Source organism: Pongo pygmaeus, chromosome Y (genome assembly GCF_028885625.2).
Source record: "Pongo pygmaeus isolate AG05252 chromosome Y, NHGRI_mPonPyg2-v2.0_pri, whole genome shotgun sequence".
In the NCBI taxonomy this organism is placed as follows: domain Eukaryota; kingdom Metazoa; phylum Chordata; class Mammalia; order Primates; family Hominidae; genus Pongo; species Pongo pygmaeus.
The window spans coordinates 8,362,094-8,387,319 of NC_072397.2; the positions used below are offsets into that span (position 1 = coordinate 8,362,094).

At 38.2% G+C, this 25,226-nt stretch overlaps 1 long non-coding RNA gene across 1 annotated transcript in view; it reads right to left on the minus strand.

Annotated features, from left to right (window-relative positions):
* Nucleotides 1-24,619, minus strand: part of LOC129025981 (uncharacterized) — a 63,031-nt gene extending 38,412 nt beyond the window's left edge. Inside the window, exons 1-2 of the long non-coding RNA XR_008497376.1 lie at nt 24,501-24,619; nt 23,894-23,991 (exon numbers count right to left, since the gene is read on the minus strand). This is a non-coding gene — a long non-coding RNA (uncharacterized LOC129025981). The remainder of the gene's footprint in view (nt 1-23,893; nt 23,992-24,500) is intronic.
* Nucleotides 24,620-25,226: the final 607 nt, after the last annotated feature.

The following is a 25,226-nucleotide window of genomic DNA, read 5'->3' on the forward strand; positions in this document are numbered from 1 at the left end:
GTCAGACTTGCCTCATTCTACCTCTCCAGAATTAACCTTAACACAGACCTTAAGTCTGATAGAAAATTTTTACAATCTGTTCTCCCTGAAGGCTGCCACCTGAAGGCTTCATCTGCATGACAAAAACTGGGTCTCCACAACCCTTTATCTTAAGGCAGATATTCCTTTCTACTGACAGTAGGTTGGTGCAGAAGTAATTGCTGTTTTTTGCTATGGAAAATAAAATGCAATTACTTTTGGGCCAACCTAATAATAACTCTTTCAACAAATTGCCAATCAGAAAAATTTTAAATCTACCTAAGACCTGCAAGTCCCCCACCTTCCTACTTCCAAATGTCCTGCCCTTCCCAATCACACCAGTGTAAATCTTATACATGAATTGACTGATGTTATGTCTCTCTAAAATGTATAAAAGCAAACTGTACCCCAACTACCTTGGACACATATCATTAGGACTTCCTGAGTCTGTGTCACAGGGTGTCCTTAACCTGGGCAAAATTAGTTAATTTTGCCTAAATTAATTGAGACCTGTCTCAGATATTTTGGGTTCACAGGGTACATTTTAAATACATACATACATAAATGAACATACATAGTTCATTATACTTAATTTTACATTTATAAGGTATTATGAAAGACTCAGGGAGTTAGTATATGAGAAGACACTTGGTAAAATGCACTCAAAATATACAAACCTAAATAATTCACTCACTGAGACAATTTATGTTTGTTTCACTTCAAAACTTGCTTCAAACACCAATTAAATAAAATTCAGTATGTCTCAAAGTTTAAACTAAAAACAAGATCAACAAAATTTTCTCACACATCAACTTTATCCAGACAAAGCCATTAGAATTTATCTGAGAGGAAAAGCATTTTAATTTTTGTATAATAAACATTGAAACTCTCCCAAGCTGAAATGCCTTAAATCAAGTTGTACTTATTAATCAGAGTATTGATTTAAATGTTGATGCTGCATCACTTCCACGCTATCTCATCTTCTGTTTTTATAATATTTTCTGATTTACATTTTTTGGGGGGTGTATCTGACTTTATCTTCAAATCAAAGCAGGAACTAGAAGTAAAACCTGATAGGTTTTTACCATGGTAGATACAGTAGAAATGTCCACAGAGTGTTTCAGACTTGTATGCATGGGAATTAGTCCTCAATGGTGAAATTGAAGGGGTCAAAGATCGTTTTGGTAGCAATATTTGTGACAAAATGCCTTCACTCTATATGAATTATCTAAACCATTATTTAAATGTGAAACATTAGTAAGGTCCTTCACCCATAGAGAATTCAACACGCAGAGATTATGCATCTATTGTATCTTCATTTTCCATCTGGGAAAGCTTACAGCACTAATGAGCTCTAGACACAAAAAGATCCACAGGATGTTGTTTGGGTGCTAAAGAGCCTGTCATAACCACAAAGTAGGGGTAAATTAGCTGAGTAGAATGAGTAACAGCATCAGAGTAAGGTTCCAATCAAATTTTAGCCATGCAAACTTGAGTACCTTTATCTCCCTGACACTTACTTTTCTTGCCTTTGAAGTGAGAGGAATACTTCTGCACTGAGCTGAGATGTCTTCACAAGGATTAAGCAAGAATTTGATTGAAGAGCACCTATACTCATGTCTGATGCATGATGTGGAGACTACAAGCAAATTTTCCTTTTCCCTAAAACACAAATACTAAAATAAAAGGTGTAGAAGAAGGAAGAAGCAAGATAATGTACATAATATTTTGTGGGGAGGAGTCAGAAGAACTGATGAGAGATTATTTGAATCTTAGAAAATCCTAGGAAAAGAATCATAGACAAAAAATGGCCTGGTTTTGGGGCAGAGGAACAGTTAATGCTAATTCAGCAAATCTTAAAGACTTGGGGTAGATGGAGAAACCATGATTAAGACAGATGTGTTCACATGGTGGATCACACCTGTAATCCTGGCACTTTAGGAAGCCAAGGTGTGTGGATTACTTGAGGTCAGCCTGGCCAGCATGGTGAAACCCTATCTCTACTAAAAATAGAAAAATTACGTTGGTATGGTAGCATGCACCTGTAATCCAAGTACTCAGGAAGCTGAGGCAGGAGAATCACTTGAACCTGGGTGGTGGAGGTTACAGTGAGCCGAGATCATGTCACTACACTCCAGCCTGCATGACAAGAGCAAAACTCTGTTGGAAAAAAAAGAAAAAAGAAAGAAATATGTAGGCTAACAAGGCATTCTGCAACTTCATTTTCAAGAACTTTCTAAGTGAAGAGCAAACAGTGCTATGCCATGGGAGCTGGTTAAGGAAAACTTAAAGCATGGGCTTTGCTTTGGAGTTTTCAGATAAAGATAACTTCTGAACACATGTTGAATGTTGAGTGATGACATTGAATTTGGAGAAAAGAAAGTCAATTATACCAATTTGTTCCTTTGTAAGGAACTGATTTGTCTCCCTCAAAAAATATGTTGAATTACTCACCTCTAGTATTTGTGAATGTGACCTCATTTTGAAATAGAGTCTTTGCAGATATCATTAAGATGTAAGTTAAGATGAGGTCATAGTGCAGTAGTGTGTGACCTTAATCCTGTATAACTGGTGTCTTTATAAGAAGAGATGGCTTGGCAAGGTGGCTCATCCTGTACTTTGGGAGGCTAGAGCAGGAGAATAGCTTGAGCTCACAAGTTTGAGAACAGCCTGAGCAACATAGGAGACCCTGCCTCTACAAAAAATGCAAAATTAGCCAGCTGTGGTGACGTGCACCTGTAGTCCCAGCTATTCAGTAGGCTGAGGTGGGAGGATTACTTGATCCCAGGAGGCAGAGATTGCAGTGAGCCAACATGGCACCCCACACTCCAGCCTAGGTGACAGAGAGAGACCCTGCCTCAAAAAAGAAAGAAAAAAGGAAGGAAGAAAGGAAGGAAGGAAAGCAAGAAAGAGAGAAAGAGAGAAAAAGAAGAAAGAAAGAAAGAGAGAAAGAAAGAAAGAAAGAAAGAAAGAAAGAAAGAAAGAAAGAAAGAAAGAAAGAAAAAAGAAAGGAAGGAAGGAAAAGAGGGAGGGAGAGAGGGAGGGAAGGAAGGAAGGAAAGAAGGAAGGAAGAAAAGAAAGAAAAAGAAAGAAAGAGAAAAAGGGAGAAGGAGAGAAGGAAGGAAGGAGAGAGACAAAGAAGGAAAGAGAAGAGAGGGAGGGAGGGAAGGAAGGAAGGAAGGAAAAGGAAGAAAACAGAAGACACAGAGACCAACACACATAGGGAGGAGAAGACAACAACACACAGTCATGATCCAGGCAAAGGTTGCAGTTATGTGTCCACAACCCAAGGATTACCAGAAACCAGCAGAATTGGAAGAGTCAAGAAAGTATTCTCTGATAGAGCTTTCAGAGACAGTGCAGACCTGCTGAATCCTTGACTTGTGGTCTCTTGAACTGTGAGAAGATAAATTTATCTTGCCTGAAGCAACAAGTTTGTAGAACACTGTTTCTGTAGCTCTAAAACTAATACGGATTGTAATATTATTAAATGCTAAACAAATGGAATGGACAGAAGGAACATCATCAGATGGGAACAGAGAACAAGGGATGGTTTTAATAAGTAATCAGTTATTAGGATCTGGCTGGGCACGGTGGCTCACGCCTGTATCCCAGGAGGCCTCAGATCACTTGATCTGATCAGGGCAGCAGTTTAGGACCAGTCTGGGCACAGAATGAGACCCCATCTCTATAAAGAAACAAAAAATTAGCCAAGTGTGGTGGCATACACCTCTAGTCCCAGCTACTCAGGAGGCTGAGTTGGGAAGATTGCTCAACTCTGGAAGGTTGAGACTATGGTGAGCCATGATTGTGACACTGCACTCTAGCTTGGGTGGGCAGAGTGAGACTGACTCAAAGAAAAAAAAAAATATTAGAATCTGATTCAGAGAAAACAAAAAAGGGCAAGGCTGATGCTGAAGTCTCTCCCTACCATTGCACTCTAGTTTGGGTGGGCAGAGTAAGACTCTGTCTCGAAGAAAAAAAAAATGTTAGAATCTGATTCAGAGAAAACAAAAATGGGCAAGGGTGATGCTGAAGTCTCTCCCTACAAGGACTGGGCAAGTAATGCTTACTTTTATTATTATTATTATTAGTAGTAGTAGTAGTATTAGTAGTAGTAGTAGTAGTACACTTTAGGTTTTATGGTACATGTGCGCAATGTGCAGGTAAGTTACATATGTATACATGTGCCATGCTGGTGCTCTGCACCCACTAACTCATCATCTAGCATTAGGTATATCTCCCAATGCTATCCCTCCCCCCTCTCCCCACCCCACAACAGTCCCCAAAGTGTAATGTTCCCCTTCCTGTGTCCATGTGTTCTCATTGTTCAATTCCCACCTATGAGTGAGAATATGCGGTGTTTGGTTTTTTGTTCTTGCGATAGTTTACTGAGAATGATGATTTCCAATTTCATCCATGTCCCTACAAAGGACATGAACTCATCATTTTTTATGGCTGCATAGTATTCCATGGTGTATATGTGCCACATTTTCTTAATCCAGGCTATCATTGTTGTACATTTGGGTTGGTTCCAAGTCTTTGCTATTATGAATAATGCCACAATAAACATACGTGTGCATGTGTCTTTATAGCAGCATGATTTATAGTCCTTTGGGTATATACCCAGTAATGGGATGGCTGGGTCGAATGGAATTTCTAGTTCTAGATCCCTGAGGAATTGCCACACTGACTTCCACAAGGGTTGAACTAGTTTACAGTCCCACTAACAGTGTAAAAACAGAATCCAGCAGCACATCAAAAAGCTTATCCACCATGATCAAGTGGGCTTCATCCCTGGGATGCAAGGCTGGTTCAATATATGCAAATCAATAAATGTAATCCAGCATATAAACAGAACCAAAGACAAAAACCACATGATTATCTCAATAGATGCAGAAAAGGCCTTTGATAAAATTCAACAACCCTTCATGCTAAAAACTCTCAATAAATTAGGTATTGATGGGACGTATCTCAAAATAGTAAGAGCTATCTATGACAAACCCACAGCCAATATCATACTGAATGGGCAAAAACTGGAAGCATTCCCTTTGAAAACTGGCACAAGACAGGGATACCCTCTCTCACCACTTCTATTCAACATAGTGTTGGAAGTTCTGGCCAGGACAATTAGGCAGGAGAAGGAAATCAAGGGTATTCAATTAGGAAAAGAGGAAGTCAAATTGTCCCTGTTTGCAGATGACATGATTGTATATCTAGAAAACCCCATTGTCTCAGCCCAAAATCTCCTTAAGCTGATAAGCAACTTCAGCAAAGTCTCAGGATACAAAATCAATGTAGAAAAATCACAAGCATTCTTATACATCAATAACAGAAAAACAGAGAGCCAAATCATGAGTGAACTCCCATTCACAATTGCTTCAAAGAGAATAAAATACCTAGGAATCTAACTTACAAGGGAAATGAAGGACCTCTTCAAGGAGAACTACAAACCACTGCTCAAGGAAATAAAAGAGGATACAAACAAATGGAAGAACATTCCGTGCTCATGGGTAGGAAGAATCAATATCGTGAAAATGGCCATCCTTCCCAAGGTAATTTACAGATTCAAAGCCATCCCCATCAAGCTACCAATGACTTTCTTCACAGAATTGGAAAAAACTACTTTAAAGTTCATATGGAACCAAAAAAGAGCCCGCATCGCCAAGTCAATCCTAAGCCAAAAGAACAAAGCTGGAGGCATCACACTACCTGACTGCAAACTATACTACAAGGCTACAGTAACCAAAACAGCATGGTACTGGTACCAAAACAGAGATATAGATCAATGGAACAGAACAGAGCCCTCAGAAATAATGCCACATATCTACAACTATCTGATCTTTGACAAACCTGACAAAAACAAGAAATGGGGAAAGGATTCCCTATTTAATAAATGGTGCTGGGAAAACTGGCTAGCCATATGTAGAAAGCTGAAACTGGATCCCTTCCTTACACCTTATACAAAAATCAATTTAAGATGGACTAAAGACTTAAATGTTAGACCTAAAACCATAAAAACCCTAGAAGAAAACCTAGGCATTACCATTCAGGACATAGGCATGGGCGAGGACTTCATGTCTAAAACACCAAAAGCAATGACAACAAAAGCCAAAATTGACAAATGGGATCTAAGTAAACTAAAGAGATTCTGCACAGCAAAGGAAACTACCATCAGAGTGAACAGGCAACCTACAAAATGGGAGAAAATTTTCACAACCTACTCATCTGACAAAGGGCTAATATCCAGAATCTACAATGAACTCCAACAAATTTACAAGAAAAAAACAAACAACCCCATCAAAAAGTGGGAGAAGGACATGAACAGACACTTCTCAAAAGAAGACATTTCTGCAGTCAAAAAACACATGAAAAAATGCTCACCATCACTGGCCATCAGAGAAATGCAAATCAAAACCACAATGAGATACCATCTCACACCAGTTAGAATGGCGATCATTAAAAAGTCAGGAAACAACAGGTGCTGGAGAAGATGTGGAGAAATAAGTAATGCTTACTTTAATCAATTGATGAATACTCCAGGAAAATAACTTTTGGAGAACTAATGAGTTAATTGTTCATCATATATTTGAGCTGTCTGCTGGGAAATTAGGAGGAAATATCTAGACATAGAGAGAGAGAAATCAAAGAACCCTGAGATGAAGCAGGCTAAATGCTGCCTAACAGAATCCAAGCTACAAAACCAAGATAGAAGGCACTTTCATGAGAACAGGTGGCCAGCACTTCCAAATGCATGCTTCAGTGTTGGGGAGATCTACCTCTGATAAGTAGACCAGGAGAGGTCCGTTTAAAGTCATCATTCTGATAAGAACCAGAGTCAAGAAGGGAATTTAGATTTTCCTCACTCATCATTCACATTTTGATGTCAGTTGAAACTTAAATTGACTGCCAGTACAGACCTCTACAAGACTATAAAATTTCTAGCAAAGAGGAGCTTTAGAAATTGCTGTAGCTCTTAGAGTCCATCATGCCCTCATACAAGGTCAAACACATCTGATGATAGGTACTTCCTCTTATAATAAAAATTTTAGATTCTCCTCCCTCATGCATTCTAAGGAGGCTTTCCCAGACGTCTGCACATTCCTTGACAGAGAGAGAGAAGAAGAATGGCCATTTATTACCTGCAATTTGCCCAGTACTGTTAGGTGCCCGATTAAATCATCTATCAGCCCTGCTAGGTACAACATTTTCCCGTTTTCCACATGATGAAGCAGGTATGGGATTTTTCAAGGTCATGCAAGTTGTGGCTCACCCATGCTGTCTTTGAAACCAAGCCTGAGCCTTTTCCATTTTCACAATGCTGCACTCTTGGCTGACATCTAGTGCTTTGGTGCATATTCTAGATGACCATCAAGGTAATGTATATCAGGGCTTTCTTTGACATTATTATGGTATACCTCCCTGCTCCTTCGGATATATATACTTTTTTTTTTTTTTTTTTTTTTTTTAGACAGAGTCTCACCCTGTCACCAAGGCTGGAGTGCAGTGGCACGATCTCTGCTCACTGCAAGCTCGACCTCCCAGGTTCATGCCGTTCTCCTTCCTGAGCCTCCCTAGTAGCTGGGACTACAGGTGCCCATCACCATGCCTGGCTAATTTTTTTGTATTTTTAGTAGAGGCAGGATTTCACCGTGTTAGCCAGGATGGTCTCGATTTCCTGACTTCATGATCCTCCTGCCTCGGTCTCCAAAAGTACTGGGATTACAGGCATGAGCCACCGTGCCCTGCCACCCCTTTGGATATTTTTAAGATGAGCAAGGAACTTGTGCCTCTTCCTGCTTCATCTAACAACTTAGCATAATGAGTACATTCCCTGCTTTTGTTTTGTTTTGTTTTGTTTTTGACAACTGCCCAACTCCATTAGAACTCTGCTCGTGTTTCAGGGTTTGATATTGTTTTCTAAGGTGTCCTTTGAGTTTGATGAGTCTCGAATTATTCTCCAAAGGATTCATGCTCCTTCTTTTCTTGTGAGTGCCAGAAATAATATAAACCAGACAACATAAATAATTCATGGGCACTATTTCACATCACAGTTATTTCTGGCTCCCAGTGTCTGTCTGTAAATAGTGCATTAAGAGCAGGCACTGTTTCCTTTTTTTCTTTTTATTATGATAGAATAATAAAAATGATGAACTGACTATTCAGCCTTAGAGGTTCTTGCCGGAATGTAATGTGTCTATATCTGATACTTTTTTAAACAGATGTGAAGAGGTTTTGTGGTTTGGCAGGGAGAATCCTAGCTCTATTTTCATGTGTTTTGTTGTCTTTATAGAAACGGAAAGGGTGGATGTTTTGCATACCATTCTGGACGTGGCATTCTTGTTGTGTGGCAGGTGATTGAATAAGTTATTTCAAAGATCATCATGGCTTTCTCAGCATCTTCTATTATTGGATAATAACCACAGCTCCTACAAACTGCCACCACTAATGACCTGTTTTTTATGATAGCTTACTTTGCACCACAGTTGAGGTATTTTTTTTTTTCCCATTAGGAGCTTAAGTGTTTAGCAGTAAAATTGGCAGGAAAACCATTTGTTGGCATAGAAAGCCTACAGGTTGCTATTCTAATGACTTTCTGTTCAAATACACATTACAATTGCAAGGAGAATGTGGAGACCCAGTACAGACAAAGATGAACAGCCAAGGATCTGGAAGCCCTCCAGTGTTCCATATATTACGTAACACAGCCTTCCCTACATGTTAGAATCTACTCCCTCTGTTTCTGATGATGCGTCTGACTCTTCATAAAACTCTTATCATCCCAGAGTGAGACTCCATCTCAAAAAAAAAAAAAAAAAAACTCTCATCATCCTGAGTTTTTTATATTGCTGAGACATATTACACATTTGAAGAGCTTTAATTTTGATGTCTTCTGTGTTTGAGGTTTGAGGGAAATATTTCTTCCTGCCAGGTCCAAACAATTAAATCGTACTTTGTTGGACTGAAAACAGGATTTCAGAGATGTGGTATGACTCACATGAGTCTCTTTTATTCAGAAGCATTTAATATCTGTACACTGTCGGGCACTAAGCCAAGCAACAAGGGAACACATATAAATGAGTCTGAGTTATTTTACTGAAAAAGTTTTTAGATTACTACTGAGTGAAAACCATGTAAGGCCTCTAAATAAAAAAAAAAAAAAAAAAAAAAACAAGGATAGGGCTAAAAGAAAAATGAATACTGGGTCCAAAGGGGTAGAAAGGGATCAGATATTTTGTCACATAGGCCGAGTTGGGAAGACTTTGAAGAAAGAGATAACATTTGAAGTGGGACTTCAATAATCTTGAAGTTGGACTGGCACAAAAGGAAATTTTCTGGTAATAATAATAATTTTAAAAGCTACAGAAAAGGATTGGTTTCCTTAGGAGCCTGGAGGGAAACTGGAGTGATGCAACATCCCAGCATGAACATCAAGAAAAGCAAGAAAACTTAAGACCCCAATGTTGGTCAGGTAGCAGAACCTGTTGGTTTTATACGTATAATATGGGATAGTGTTTCAACTTTCTCCTCTAGGCAGTAATGGGCTGGCCTGGGGAAGGGTATGCTTGCAGCAGACAGGATGATTAAAATGCAGACATGATTTTTTTAGGATGTGACACTCTTTAAGTATTGATGTGATCTTGATCAATTGCAATAGTAAAGAAAAAGAGGGAAACTAAATTAGGAAAACTATAAAACAAGAATCCATGGAATTTGGAGTCCAAATAAACATGAGTATAGAATGAGGACACAGTCTCTGCTGAGGTTTTAGTTTGGAATCCAAAATGAGTTAAGAAAATTATTACAAATATAAATCTCTGATGGAACAGACAGCTTTTGGGAAGAGGAGGGAGATGCCTCTTGCTTTAGAAATTTTAATCAGACCCAATCCCATTATCAGGTATATATCCAAAGGAATATAAATCCTTCTGACATAAAGATAATGCATGCATACGTTCATTGCAGCATGATTCACAATAGCAAAAAACATGTAATTGTCCTAGACACCCATCAACAGTGAACTGGATAAAGAAAATCTGGTACATATACATATATATACATATATATATACATATATATATACAGCTAAAACAAAAGTGAGATCATGTCCATCACAGCAACATGTTGGAGCTGGAGGCCATTATCCTAAGTGAAGTAACACAGGAACAGAAAACCAAACACTACGTATTGTCACTTATACATTGAGTATAACATTGAGCTAAGAATTGAGTACATATGAATTCAAGAAAGAAATGAAAGACACTGGGGCCTATTTGAGGGTGGAGGAAGGGAGGAGCGAGAGAATGGAAAATCTGCCTATCTGGTACTATGCTTATTACATGGTTGACAAAATTATCTGTACCCTAGATCCCACAATGTATCTGTAAAAAACCTGCAGATGGACCACTGAACCTAAAATAAAAGTACAAAAAAAAAAAAGAAATGTTAATTTGAGATAGTTTTAATCATTTGAGTAGAGTTCAAATATTGGTCTGGAACTCAAAAGAGAAAAGGCAGATGCAATCAGAGACAGTGAATGCTGAGCTAACTAGAGGGTTAGTTTCTCAGGGCTGCTATAATAAATTGCAGTAAACTGAGAAGCTCTAAACCAAGGTGCCTTTAGGGCCATGCTCCAGTGGAAGGCTCTAGAGAAAGATGCCTTTTTGCATCTTTCATTTTCTAGTGGCTCCTGGTGTTCCATGGCATTTGGCTGCATCAGTCCAATATGTCTCCATTTTCCCATGTTCTTCTTTCTCTTGTCTCTGTGTCCTCCTTCTGTCTCTCTCTCTCTTTTATCATGAAACTAGTCATTGGATTTAGGGCCCATGAGTTTATATCAAGATCTTAATTAATTACATCTGCAAAGACCCTATTTCCAAATAAGGTCACATTCTGAAGTTTCCAGAGTACATGAAGTTTAGGAGTGCACTCTTCAATCCAGAATAGCTACAGACAGATGAAGTTGAAGTACGGAGGGCTGATAATGTTGACCAGAGAAAAAAATAGTGTTAATGCAGGACTGAGACACAAAGGATACCCTAGAGAATATAATTGATGGGAAGACCAATGGAAGTAAACTTCAAAGAAGACTGAAGTCTGTCTCAAGTGCTAAGAGGAAACCAGGAGAGATTACAAACTCATGGCAATAGGATGCTTTCAAATCCATTAGGGTGAATTCTCAGAGCTTATTGCCTCAAGTAGGGGGAAATAATAAATGAACTCTTTAGAGTCCTACAGGACTGGAAATAACATGACAGAAGCTCTGTTCATCAGTGCATTTTCAGTGTTTTTAGAGTTGTCAGGGAAACCTCTTCAATATCAGTCAAAGCAGCATTTCTAAATTCGCCAACATGTCTCATCAAAAACAAGACAGACAGAAGAATGAATGTTGTCAAGTGTTGTTTTTTATTTCTTTAAATTTTGTTCAGATTTAAATGAAATTTTTTTTGAGACAGGGTCTTGCTCTGTTGCCTAGCCTGGAGTGCAATGGTGTGATCATAGTTGAATGCAGCCATGACTTCTTGGAATCAAACAATCCTACCGTGTCTGTTGGGAGCAAGCCCTCCAAAATCTGGCCATAAACTGCCCCCAAAACTGGCCATGAACAAAACCTCTGCAGCACTGTAACATGTTCATAATGGCCCTAATGCCCACACTAGAAGGTTATGGGTTTACCAGAATGAAGGCAAGGAACACCTGGCCCAGCCAGGGCAGAAAACTGCTTAAAGGCATTGTTAAGTCACAAACAATAGCATGAGCGATCTGTGCCTTCAGGATATGCTCTTGTTGCAGTTAACTAGCCCAAACTATTCCTTTAATTTGGCCCATCCCTTTGTTTCCCATAAGGGATATTTTAGTTAATTTAATATGTATAGAAACAATGCTAATGACTGGTTTGCTGTTAATAAATATGTGGGTAAATCTCTGTTCAGGGCTTTCAGCTCTGAAGGCTGTGAGACCCCTGATTTCCCATTTCATACCTGTATATTTCTGTGTGTGTGACTTTAATTCCTCTAGTGCCACTGGGTTAGGGTCTCCCTGACTCAGCTGGTCTCAGCGAAGTCAGCCTCCAAAGTAGTTGGAATTACAACCACATACCACCACGCCTAATATTTTTAATTTTTTTGTAAAGATAGGGTCGTGCTTTGGTGTTCAGGCTGGCCTTGAACTCCTGGGTTCAAGCAATACTCTTGCCTCAGCCTCTGAAAGTGTTTTGATTATAGGCATGAGCAGCCACACCCAGACTTGAATGCATTCTTTAAATAAAGATGACTTGGTTGGTGTTAAGTGTGCAATCAAAGATGTTTCATAACTAGCAGAAACTGTTGCAGAAGAGTTAACTTCTGTTTCCTTATAAAAAGTCATTTTGCAACACCTTAAATTTAAGTTCTGAGACTCTACAAAATAGCTGCAAAGGAGGCTGACTCTACAAAAGTCAGCCTCCTTCACCACTTGCTTCACAATATATTGGAGAATATACTTGCTCACCACTTGGTTAAGAATATATTGAAAAATATATTTGCAGAAAATAAAAAAGCAAAACAACAGCAATAATATTGTGCTTGGCTTCACTTGCCAACATGGGAAGAGTAACAATAACAACTCTTTGACTTTCTTCTTTAATCGAGGAGTAGGTTTATAGACCAATAAGTTCATGTGCCCAATTTAGATTACTCAAGTTCTTGACAAGGCCAATTTTAGTAATTGAAATTATATTAAATGTAGCTTTTAGTGTCTTGTTTCTGCATTGGATCCATATGTTTTTGAAATAGGCAGCAATAGCAACTGCTACTACATTTGTTAAGTGGCAATTACAATTTCACAATACAATTTTGAGAATCCAAATTCCAAATGCATTTCATGAGGGCATTAGCCATGTTGCCCTATCTTTGTATTCAAACATAAGTTTATTTCATCATGTGAAGCTATTGCTGGATGTTATCATATTGTTTCATTTGGTACTGAGGAGACAAAACACTGATGAAACAAGAAATGTTTAAATATGCTTTTAATTTATCTCTGTGTTTGCTGGACCCAATGGCTCATTCCTTTAATCCCAGCACTTTGGGAGGCAGAGGCAGGTGGATCACCTGAGGTGAGGAGTTTGTGAACAGCCTGGCCAACATAGTGAAACCCCATTTCTACTATAAATACAAAAATTTGCTGGGCCTGGTGGTGCGTGCCTGTAATCCCAGCTACTTGGGAAGCCGAGGCATGAGAATCACTTGAACCTAAGAGGCAGATGTTGCAGTGACCCAAGATGCCACCATTGCACTCCAGCCTAGGTGATAGAGGAGACTCTGTCTCAAAAGTAAATAAATAAATAATAAATTACCTCTTTGTTTCAAGAAATCTGCTGAAAGTAAGGATAGTGTGAAAAGTCTAAGATAAATGGCTGTTTCAACACAATATGAATATGAACCAAATTGCAAGAAGTACCATCTTTCACCATGAGCAGGGCTGTCAACTCTGTTTACTAAGCATTAATAAATTCCATTTATATTATAATCTACTGAGAAGATACTATTATGTCAATGTTAAAGACAGTGGCACTTAAACTTAGAGAGTTTAAATAAATTTTCCAGGAGAACTTAACTAGCAAAGGGACACTCCAGGTCTAGAAACTTTCCCTTTCTAACTCTGAACTCCATGTGTTTAACCACTCAACTATGTCACATCCCTGGACAACCATAATGTCTAATTAATTGCTAAACAAACTGCATTAGGAAACTGAGGGATAAAGACAGATTCTGTAGAAGCAGAAGTGAGCCATGGTCAGAAGACAGCCGCAATAATACTAGATTGGAATATACATATCTAGGCCAGATATGGTGGCTCATGCCTGTAATCCAGCACATTGGCAGGCCGAGGTGGATGGATCACAAGTTCAAGAGCTCAAGACCAGCCTGGCCAACATGGTGAAAGCCCGTCTCTACTAAAAATACAAAAATTAACCAGGTGTGGTGGTAGGTGCCTGTAATCCCAGTTACTCGGGAGGCTGAGGCAAAGAATTGCTTGAACCTTGGAGGCAGAGATTGCAGTGAGCCAAGATTGCACCACTGCACTCCAGCCTGGGTGACAGAATGAGACTCTGTCTGAAAAAAAAAAAAAATAATAATAATATACATATCTCTGTTGCTATATTTCATTTGTGTTGGGAAGGTCTCATAACCAGGTATAATTTTCTATATGCTCACTCATGTCTTAAGTGATTTAGAAATTCAGAATGTTTTTCCTCACACTGGCAATTTTAATGAAATTACATGTCTTCAAAAGTTATTTCAGAAAATAGAGAAGGAACACTCAGGGACTTACTTTATGTCAATTTAATTTTAATAGGAACTCCTGATCAAAATGCTACAAAGAAGAGCAAATTATAGCATGATAATTTCTTACCAAAGTGGATACAAAAAATACTGAAGATAAAATCTCCATACACTAAGAATAAAAAAATTATTTATTTATATATTTATGTATTTACATATTTATTTATTTTTTATGGACAGAATCTCACTCTGTTGCCTAAGCTGGAGTGCAATGATGTGATCATAGCTCACTGTAGCTTTCAACTCCTGGGTTCAAGCAGTCCTCCAGCCTCACCCTCCTGAGTGGCTGCGACTACAGTATGCCACCACACCCAGCAAATTTTTTAAATTTTTGTAGAGTCAGGGTCTCACCATATTGCCCAGGCTGGTCTTAAACTCCTAGGCTCAAGTTATTCTGCTGCCTCAACCTCCCAAAGTATTGGAATTACAGGTGTGAGTCCATAATCTGGCCTGGAATTTCTTTAATTTGGTCAGTGGCACCTAATTTAAAAACTTACAGCTTAACATTCTGCTTTAAAATGAAATATGGAACACTGTTTTTTTGAGATTGGGAGCTAAGCATTGATACTCATGCTCCCCTCATTTCTTCAAGATTGCACTGGAAGTCCCAGCCACTGCAGTGTTCCAAGAAAGACAAATACATTTCATATAGATTTTAAAACAATGAGTGAAATTGTCTCTATCCAAAGACAATATGCTTTTCAAATGCAGAAATTCCTAAAGAACATTCAAAATGAATAGTAGAACCATTAAATGAACTTTGCAAGGTTGCAATTTACAGAGTTGATATAAATAAATCATTTTTTCTACCTACTAGCAGCTAGCTATTATAAGTAAAACTTTAAAAATTTATTCCTTTTAGTACAAAAACAAACAATAAATGTTTAGAATTTTTTTCTTTTTTTTCATTTTATTATTATTATACTTTAAGTTTTAGGGTACAAGTGCACAATGTGCAGGTTTGTTACATATGTATACATGTGTCATGTTGGTGTGCTGCACCCATTAACTTGTCATTTACATTAGTTTTATCTCCTAATGCTATCCCTCCCCCCTCCCCAACCCCACAACAGGCCCCAGTGTGTGATGTTCCCCTTCCTGTGTCTATGTGTTCTCATTGTTCAATTCCCACCTATAAGTGAGAACATGCAGTGTTTGGTTTTTTGTCCTTGAGATACTTTGCTGAGAATGATGGTTTCCAGTTTCATCCATGTCCCTACAAAGGACGTGAACTCTTCAATTATTATGGCTGAATAGTATTCCATGGTGTATATGTGCCACATATTCCTAATCCAGTCTATCATTGTTGGACATTTGGATTTGTTCCAAGTCTTTGCTATTGTGAATAGTGCCTCAATAAACATACATGTGTTTTTAAATACATGTGCATGTGTCTTTATACATGTGCATGTGTCTTTATACATGTGCATGTGTCTTTATAGCAGCATGATTTATAATCCTTTGGATATATACTCAGTAATGGAATGTCTGGGTCAAATGGTATTTCTAGTTCTAGATCCCTGAGGAATCGCCACACTGACTTCTACAATGGTTGAACTAGTTTACAGTCCCACCAACAGTGTAAAAGTGTTCCTATTTCTCCACATCCTCTCCAGTACCTGTTGTTTCCTGACTTTTTAATGATCACCATTCTAACTGGTGTGAGATGGTATCTCATTGTGGTTTTGATTTGCATTTCTCTGATGGCCAGTGTTGATGAGCATTTTTTCATGAGTTTTTTGACTACATGCATATCTTCTTTTGAGAAGTGTCTGTTCGTATCCTTCACCTACTTTTTGATGGGGTTGTTTGTTTTTTCTTGTAAATTTGTTTGAGTTCATTGCAGATTCTGGATATTAGCCCTTTGTCAGATGAATAGGTTACAAAAATTTTCTCCTATTCTGTAGTTGCCTGTTCACTCTGATGGTAGTTTCTTTTGCTGTGCAGAAGCTCCTGAGTTTAATTAGATCCCATTTGTCAATTTTGGCTTTTGTTGCCATTGCTTTTGGTGTTTTAGACATGAAGTCCTTGCCCATGCCTATGTCCTGAATGGTATTGCCTAGGTTTCCTTCTAGGGTTTTTATGGTTTCAGGTCTAATATTTAAGTCTTTAATCCATCTTGAATTAATTTTTGTATAAGGTGTAAGGAAAGGATCCAGTTTTAGCTTTCTACATATGGCTAGCCAGTTTTTCCAGCACCATTTATTAAATAGGGAATCTTTTCCCCATTTCTTGTTTTTGTCAGGTTTGTCAAAGATCAGATGTTTGTAGTTATGTGGCATTATTTCTGAGGGCTCTGTTCTGTTCCATTGATCTATATCTCTGTTTTGGTAGCAGTACCATGCTGTTTTGGTTACTGTAGCCTTGTAGTATAGTTTGAAGTCAGGTAGTGTGATGCCTCCAGCTTTGTTCTTTTGGCCTAGGATTGACTTGGTGATGCGGGCTATTTTTTGGTTCCATATGAACTTTAAAGTAGTTTTTCCAATCTGTCAAGAAAGTCATTGGTAGCTTGGTGGGGATGTCATTGAATCTATAAATTACCTTGCGCAGTGTGGCCATTTTCACGATATTGATTCTTCCTACCCACGAGCATGGCATGTTCTTCCATTTGTTTGTATCCTCTTTTATTTCATTGAGCAGTGGTTTGTAGTTCTTCTTGAAGACGTCCTTCACATCCCTTTTAAGTTGGATTACTAGGTATTTTATTCTCTTTGAAGCAATTGTGAATGGGAGTTCACTCATGATTTGGCTCTCTTTTTGTCTGTTATTGATGCATAAGAATGCTTTTGATTTTTGTATGTTGATTTTGTATCCTGAGACTTTCCTGAAGTTGTTTATCAGCTTAAGGAGATTTTGGGCTGAGATGATGGGGTTTTCTAGATATACAGTCATCTCATCTGCAAACAGGGACAATTTGACTTCCTCTTTTCCTAATTGAATACCCTTTATTTCTTTCTGCTGCCTAATTGCCCTGGCCAGAACTTCCAACACTATGTTGAATAGGAGTGGTGAGAAGGCATCCCTGTCTTGTGCCAGTTTTCAAAAGAATGCTTCAAGTTTTTGCCCATTCAGTATGATATTGGCTGTGGGCTTGTCATAGATAGCTCTTATTATTTTGAGATACGTTCCATCAATACCTAATTTATTGAGAGTTTTTAGCATGAAAGTTGTTGAATATTGTCAAAGTCCTTTTCTGCATCTATTAAGATAATCATGTGGTTTTTGCCTTTGGTTCTGTTTATATGCTGGATTACATTTATTGATTTGTGTATGTTGAACCAGCCTTGCATCCCAGGGATGAAGCCCCCTAGATCACAGTGGATAAGTTTTTTGATGTGCTGCTGGATTCAGTTTGCCAGTATTTTATTGAGAATTTTTACATCAGTGTTCATCAAAATTATCTTTTTTGGTTGTGTCTCTGCCAGGCTTTGGTGTCAGAATGATGCTGGCCTCATAAAATGAGTTACGGAGGATTCCCTCTTTTTCTATTGATTGGAATAGTTTCAGAAGGAATGGTACCAGCTCCTCCTTATACTTCTGGTAGAATTCGGCTGTGAATCCTTGTGGTCCTGGACTTTTTTTGGTTGATAAGCTATTGATTATTGCCACAATTTCAGCTCCTGTTATTGGTCTATTCAGAGATTCAACTTCTTCCTGGTTTAGTCTTGGGAGGGTGTATGTGTCAAGTAATTTATCCATTTCTTCTAGATTTTCTAGTTTATTTGTGTAGAGGTGTTTGCAGTATCCTCTGATGTAAGTTTTTATTTCTGTGGGATCAGTGGTGATATCCCCTTTATCATTTTTGATTGCATCTATTTGATTCTTCTCTCTTTTCTTCTTTTTTATTCTTGCCTTGCTAGTGGCCTATCGATTTTGTTGATCTTTTCAAAAAAACAGTTCCTGGATTAATTAATTTTTTGAATGGATTTTTGTGTCTCTATTTCCTTAAGTTCTGTGCTGATTTTAGTCATTTCTTACCTTCTGCTAGCTTTTGAATGTGTTTGCTCTTGCTTTTCTAGTTCTTTTAATTGTGATGTTAGCGTGTCAATTTTGGATCTTTCCTGCTTTATCTTGTGGGCATTTAGGGCTATAAATTTCCCTCTACACTCGGCTTTGAATGTGACCCAGAGATTCTGGTATGTTGTGTCTTTGTTCTCATTGGTTTCAAAGAACATCTTTATCTCTGCCTTCATTTCATTATGTATCCAGTAGTCATTCAGGAGCAGGTTGTTCAGTTTCCATGTAGTTGAGCAGTTTTGAGTGAGTTTCTTAATTCTGAGTTCTAGTTTGATTGCACTGTGGTCTGAGAGACAGTTTGTTATAATTTCCGTTCTTTTACATTTGCTGAGGAGTGCTTTCTTTCTAACTATGTGGTCAATTTTCAAATAGGTATGGTGTGGTGCTGAAAAAAATGTATATTCTGTTGATTTGGGGTGGAGATTTCTGTAGATGTCTATTAGGTCCTCTTGGTGCAGAGCTGAGTTCAATTCCTGGATATCCTTGTTTACTTTCTGTCTCATTGATGTGTCTAATGTTGCCAGTGGGGTGTTAAAGTCTCCCATTATTATTGTGTGGGAGTCTAATTCTCTTTGTAGGTCACTAAGGACTTGCTTTATGAATCTGGCTGCTCCTGTATTGGGTGCATATACATCTAGGATAGTTAGCTCTTCTTGTTGAATTGATCCCTTTATCATTATGTAATGGCCTTCTTTGTCTCTTTTGATCTTTGTTGTTTTAAAGTCTGTTTTATCAGAGACTAGGATTGCAACCTGTGCCTTTTTTTTGTTTTCCATTTACTTGGTAGATCTTCCTCCATCCTTTTATTTTGAGCCTATGTGTGTCTCTCTATGTGTGATGGGTTTCCCAAATACAGCACACTGATGAGTCTTGACTCTTTATCCAATTTGCCAGTCTGTGTCTTTTAATTGGAGCATTTAGCCCATTTACATTTGAAGTTAATATTGTTATGTGTGAATTTTGTCCCATCATTATGATGTTAGCTTTTTATTTTGCTCATTAGTTGATGCAGTTTCTTCCTAGCCTTGATGGTCTTTGCAATTTGGCATGTTTTTGCAGTGGCTGGTACCGGTTTTTCCTTTCCATATTTAGTGCTTCCTTTAGGAGGTCTTTTAAGGCAGGCCTGGTGGTGACAAAATCTCTCAGCATTGGCTTGTCTGTAAAGTATTTTATTTCTCCTTCAGTTATGAAGCTTGGTTTGGCTGGATATGAAATTCTGGGTTGAAAATTATTTTTTTAAAAAATGTTGACTATTGGCCCCCACTCTCTTCTGGCTTGTAGAGTTTCTGTCAAGAGATCAGCTGTTAGTCTGATGGGCTTCCCTTTGTGGGTAACTCAAACTTTCTCTCTGACTGCCCTTAACACTTTTTCCTTCATTTGAACTTTGTGAATCTGACAATTATGTGTCTTGGAGTTGCTCTTCTCAAGGATTATCTTTGTGACATTCTCTGTATTTCCTGAATTTGAATCTTGGCCTGCCTTGCTAGATTGGGGATGTTCTCCTGGATAATATCATGCAGAGTGTTTTCCAACTTGGTTCCATGCTCTCCGACACTTTCAGGTACACCAATCAGATGTAGATTTGGTCTTTTCACATAGTCCCATATTTCTTGGAGGTTTTGTTCATTTCTTTTTATTCATTTTTCTCTAAACTTCTCTTCTCTCTTCATTTCATTCATTTCATCTTCCATTGCTGATACGCTTTCTTCCAGTTGATTGCATCATCTCCTGAGACTTCTGCATTCTTCACGTAGTTCTTGAGCCTTGGCTTTCAGCTCCAACAGCTCCTTTAAGGACTTATCTGCATTGGTTATTCTAGTTATCCATTCATCTAATTTGTTTTCATGGTTTTTAATTTATTTGCCATTGGTTTGAATTTCCTCCTGTAGCTCAGAGCAGTTTAATCATCTGAAACCTTCTTCTCTCAACTCTTCAAATCATTCCCTATCCAGCTTTGTTCCATTGCTGGTGAGGAGCTGTGGTCCTTTGGAGGAGGAGAGGTGCTCTGCTTTTTAGAGTTTCCAGTTTTTCTGCTCTGTTTTTTCCCCATCTTTGTGGTTTTATTTACTTTTGGTCTTTGATGATGGTGACGTACAGAAGGGTTTTTGGTGTGGTTGTCCTTTCTGTTTGTTAGTTTTCCTTCTAACAGCAGGACCCTCAGCTGCAGGTCTGTTGGAGCTTGCTAGTGGTCCACTCCAGACTCTGTTTGCCTGGGTATCAGCAGTGGTGGCTGCAGAACAGCGGTGGCTGTAGAACAGCGGATCTTGGTGAACTGCAAATGCTGCTGCCTGATCCTTCCTCTGGAAGTTTTGTGTCAGAGGAGTACCCGGCCGTGTGGGGTGTCAGTCTGACCCTATTGGGTGGTGCCTCCCAGTTAGGCTGCTCAGGAGTCAGGGACCCACTTGAGGCAGTTGTCTTCCCATTCTCAGATCTCCAGCTGCATGCTGGGAGAACCACTACTCTCTTCAAAGCTGTCAGACAGGGACATTTAAGTCTGCAGAGGTTACTGCTGTCTTTTTGTTTGTCTGTGCTCTGCCCGCAGGGGTGGAGCTCACAGAGGCAGACAGGCCTCCTTGAGCTGTGGTGGGCTCCAGCCAGTTCGAGCTTCCCGGCTGCTTTGTTTACCTAATCAAGCCTGGGCAATGGCAGGCACCTCTCCCACAGTGTTGCTGTCACCTTTCCGTTTGATCTCAGACTGCTGTGCTAGCAATCAGAGAGACTCTGTGGGTGTAGGACCCTCCAAGCCAGATGCGGGATATTATCTCCTGGTGTGCCTTTTTTAAGCCCATGAGTAAAGTGCAGTATTAGGGTAGGAGTGACCTGATTTTCCAGGTGCCACCTGTCACCATTTTCTTTGACTAGGAAAGGGACCTCCCTGACCCCTTGAGCTTCCTGAGTGAGGCAATGCCTGGCTCTGCTTCAGCTCACACATGGTGCGCTGCACCCACTGTCCTGCACCCACTGTCTGGCACACCTTAGTGAGATGAGCCCAGTACCTCAGATGGAAATGCAGAAATCACCTGTCTTCTGCATTGCTCATGCTGGGAGCTGTAGACCAGAGCTGTTCCTATTCGGCCATCTTGGCTCCACCCCCCCCCTTTTTTTTTTTTTGAGACAGAGTCACACTCTGTTGCTTAGGCTGGAGTGCAATGATGCAACCTCAGCTCACCACAATCTTCACCTCCTGGGCTCAAGCACTTCTCCTGCCTCAGCCTCCTGAGTAGTTAGGATTACAGGCATGCACAACCATGCTCAGATAATTTTTGTATCTTTAGTAGATATGGGGTTTCACCATGTTGCCCAGGCTGGCCTTAAACTCCTGACCTCAGGTGATCCACACTCTTCAGCTCCCAAAGTGCTGGGCATGAGCCACCGCAACTCACCAGAATATTTAAAAGAAAAAAATTATCCAAGATCTCACCACTGAAGTCCACATAGCATGACTCTAAGAAAAGAAGAATGCTGAATTAAAAAGGATGAGTTCATGTCCTTTAGAGTGACATGGATGAAGCTGGATATCATCATTCTAAGCAAACTATCACAAGGACAGAAAACCAAACACCACGTGTTCTCACTCATAGGTGGGAGCTGAACAATGAGAACACATTGTCATGGGGTGAGGAACATCACACACCATGGCTTATTGGGAGGTGGGAAGCTAGGGGAGGGATAGCATTAGGAGAAATACCTAATGTAAATGATGAGTTGATGAGTGCAGAAAACCAACATGGCACATTTATACCTATGTAACAAACCTGCACATTGTGCACATGTACACTTTAACTTAAAGTATAATTATAAAAAAATGAAAATAAGAAGGCTGAGATACATTGGAATATATACCACGTGTATGGTTTAAAAGACTTTTTGTTGTTAAACATGAAACATTCTCAAATTGGTTGAAATATTTAATGCAAATTTTCTCATTATACTGATAGGATTTTTAAACAGAAATGGAAAAGTGTTATAGTGTTATCTAAGTATTATCTGGAAATGTGAAGGACCAAGAAGAGACATATGATATTGAAAAAGAACTGCACATATAGGAGGCTGTGTAATTCCAGAATTTACTGTAAACATCAGGAATTCAAAGGTCCTGTTATTATCATACATAGAGGCAAATTAGCAATGGGTAAAGAAGACATACACTGACCCTAATTTATATAGGATGTTGCTTTTTGGCAAGAATGCTAATGGAATTAAATGGGAAAGGATGTCTAATAAATAGGGATAAAATAACTCGGTATCCATATAAAACATGGATTTCTAAAACAGAACTACTTTTTAAGAAACCTATAAAATTAGTAAGCTCTGAGTATGATTATGATTATTATTATGATTATTATTTCAGAGACTGAGTCTTGCTGTGTTGCTCAGGCTAGAGTGCAGTTATGTGATCTCGGCTCTCTGCAACCTCCACCTCTTGTGTTCAAGCAATTCTCCTGCCTCAGCCTCCCAGGAAGTTGGGATTACAGTTGCATGCCACCACACCCTCTATATGGTGTTTCACCATGTTGGCCAGGCTAGTTTCAAACTGCTGACCCCAAGCGATCTGCCTGGCTCAGCCTCCCAAAGTGCTAATAATACAGTCATGAGCCACCACACTTGGTGAGCACTGTTTTTTAGAGGAATCAATTTCAAATTACCTATGTGTGTTCATTATTCACATACATACATATATATGGCATAGGTGTATAATTATATATGTCAATGTATAACCCTACCTCCCAATATTTTTCTTGGAAAATTCCTTTGAGTTAGACTTATAAGGTCTGCAAAAATGACATGCAGTCCTTCATAACCAGCTATTTACAGAAAATTGTTATAGGTAAAATATGAGTTATGGTTTCACATTTGTGTACGATATACACAATGGCTAAAGGAACATAGATGCTGTTAGATTTAGTAGATAATTTCAGTGACAAGAGGCCAAATCCAATTTATTTTTGCCCTTTTCAGGTATATTTCTTCCTATAACTAATAAATTGTTTTAGATCAACTCTGATGTTGCTGTTTTGTACATGAGACATTATATTATTCTGTTACTCTATTTTTCCCAATTTTTTTGGTTTCAAAATTAGAATGATGTTTTCTAAAAATAGCAAGTTTTGTGAGATTGATCATTTTATCTTCCTGATGCTTCTCTCTTCCTCTCATTTTTCATTCTTGACCCTACCCAGACATTCATAGACTAAGACTCATTTTCAAAGTAAACAAATCTCAATGTTTTTCACTGTAGTCCAAAAGGGAATAATGTTTAATGAGAAATGCAAAGATGACTTTGGAAAGCTATTTTGTAATCCCCTCCCCTCAACATTATGATTATTGATTTACAACTCAGTGATGAAATCCCATGAGAACCAATGAATAAAAATAATATTTGAAGCAAAAACAGTGCCAGCTTTGAAAGCCTCTATCACCCATATCAGAATGATCTAACATTGTAAGTCAGCATACTAACATCATCATATACAAGCAGAAAGTCTTGTTGCTTTTAATTTTTTAAATTTATTTTAAAGTCAGGGTCTCACTATGTTGTGTAGGCTAGCCTTGAATTCCTGGGCTAAAGTAATCTTCAGCTTCAGCCTCCCTACCATGTAGCTGTGACTACACATGCATGCCACCAAGCCTGGAAAAAGAAAAAAAGAAGAGAAAAAGAAAAATACTCTAAGCTTCAAAAATACTTTGGGTTTTTAATGTTCTGCATACAAGTTTTCATAGCTCAAGGGACTATGTTGAATTGCAGCGTCTGTCTCAGTGTGGAGTTACTCCTTCAATCTAATAAAAACAAGAGAATTTTCATCTCTATCTAAGGGTGCTATATATCTTAGTGATAGCCCTGAGTTGTGATAACTTTTAAAAAGCCTATAAAATGATATTTAAATAATTTTAAAAATGCAGCACAAAGAATAAATCAATGATTTTACAGAAATAAATGGTAATAGGAATGAATACACAATTATTCATGCCATTTTAAAATTAAGCCTTTTCTCCAAGATCTGGCAGGGGAAAAATAAAGGTTAGAAAGTAATGAGATATATATGAACATGACAAGAACAATTTTAAATTGTACTAATTTGTCACCTGTCATTTAAGTTAAGCTGATACTTTGCTCTTAATCATTCCTCTAAAACCTACCCCAGTGTCTAGGTTTTTGTCCCAGACTCCATTTATGGGATGTCTGGTTTAAATTTCTTTTCAGGATAAATGTTTATAAAAGCAAGCAGGATGATTCACTCATACCCAAATGGACAATTCTATTTAAAACACAATCAAAATGGAAGTTAAAATTATTAAAAACATTTAAAATTTAATAATTACAACATGTTTACTTTTGACTTCTAATCACTATCTTACAAATTATTATCAGTGATTGGGCCAGAAAACCTGCCTTATATTGGAATTGATCTCCCAGGACCTTATTTATTTATTCAGCTTAAATGTAGCTCATTGGTGAGGCTTGATTTATAGTCAGAGTATATGTTATTACTTAGAAAGGGCAGACCACTTTTAATAACCTGAAAGGAATATCTCATTAGTGAGATATAAAGAAAGAATGATAATGGCTAATCTAAAATATTGATAGCAACTAACTATAGTAGTCATTTTTAAATAAAATATACTCAAATATAAAAAATGTCAATTCAGATACAGAATGAGAAATTTCTAATAAAAATGTAATTTCTAATAAAATTAACTTCCAGAATTAATTTGGAATAAAATTTTATTTATTAAAGAATCTTGATGTCATGATGCTTGAATGATAGGATAAGAAGTGACTTGATACCAGAAATTGAGGGACAAGTTATGCAATACAAAGAAAAGGTAAAATGAGAACTTGTTATTGTGTTTTTGTTTTTAACA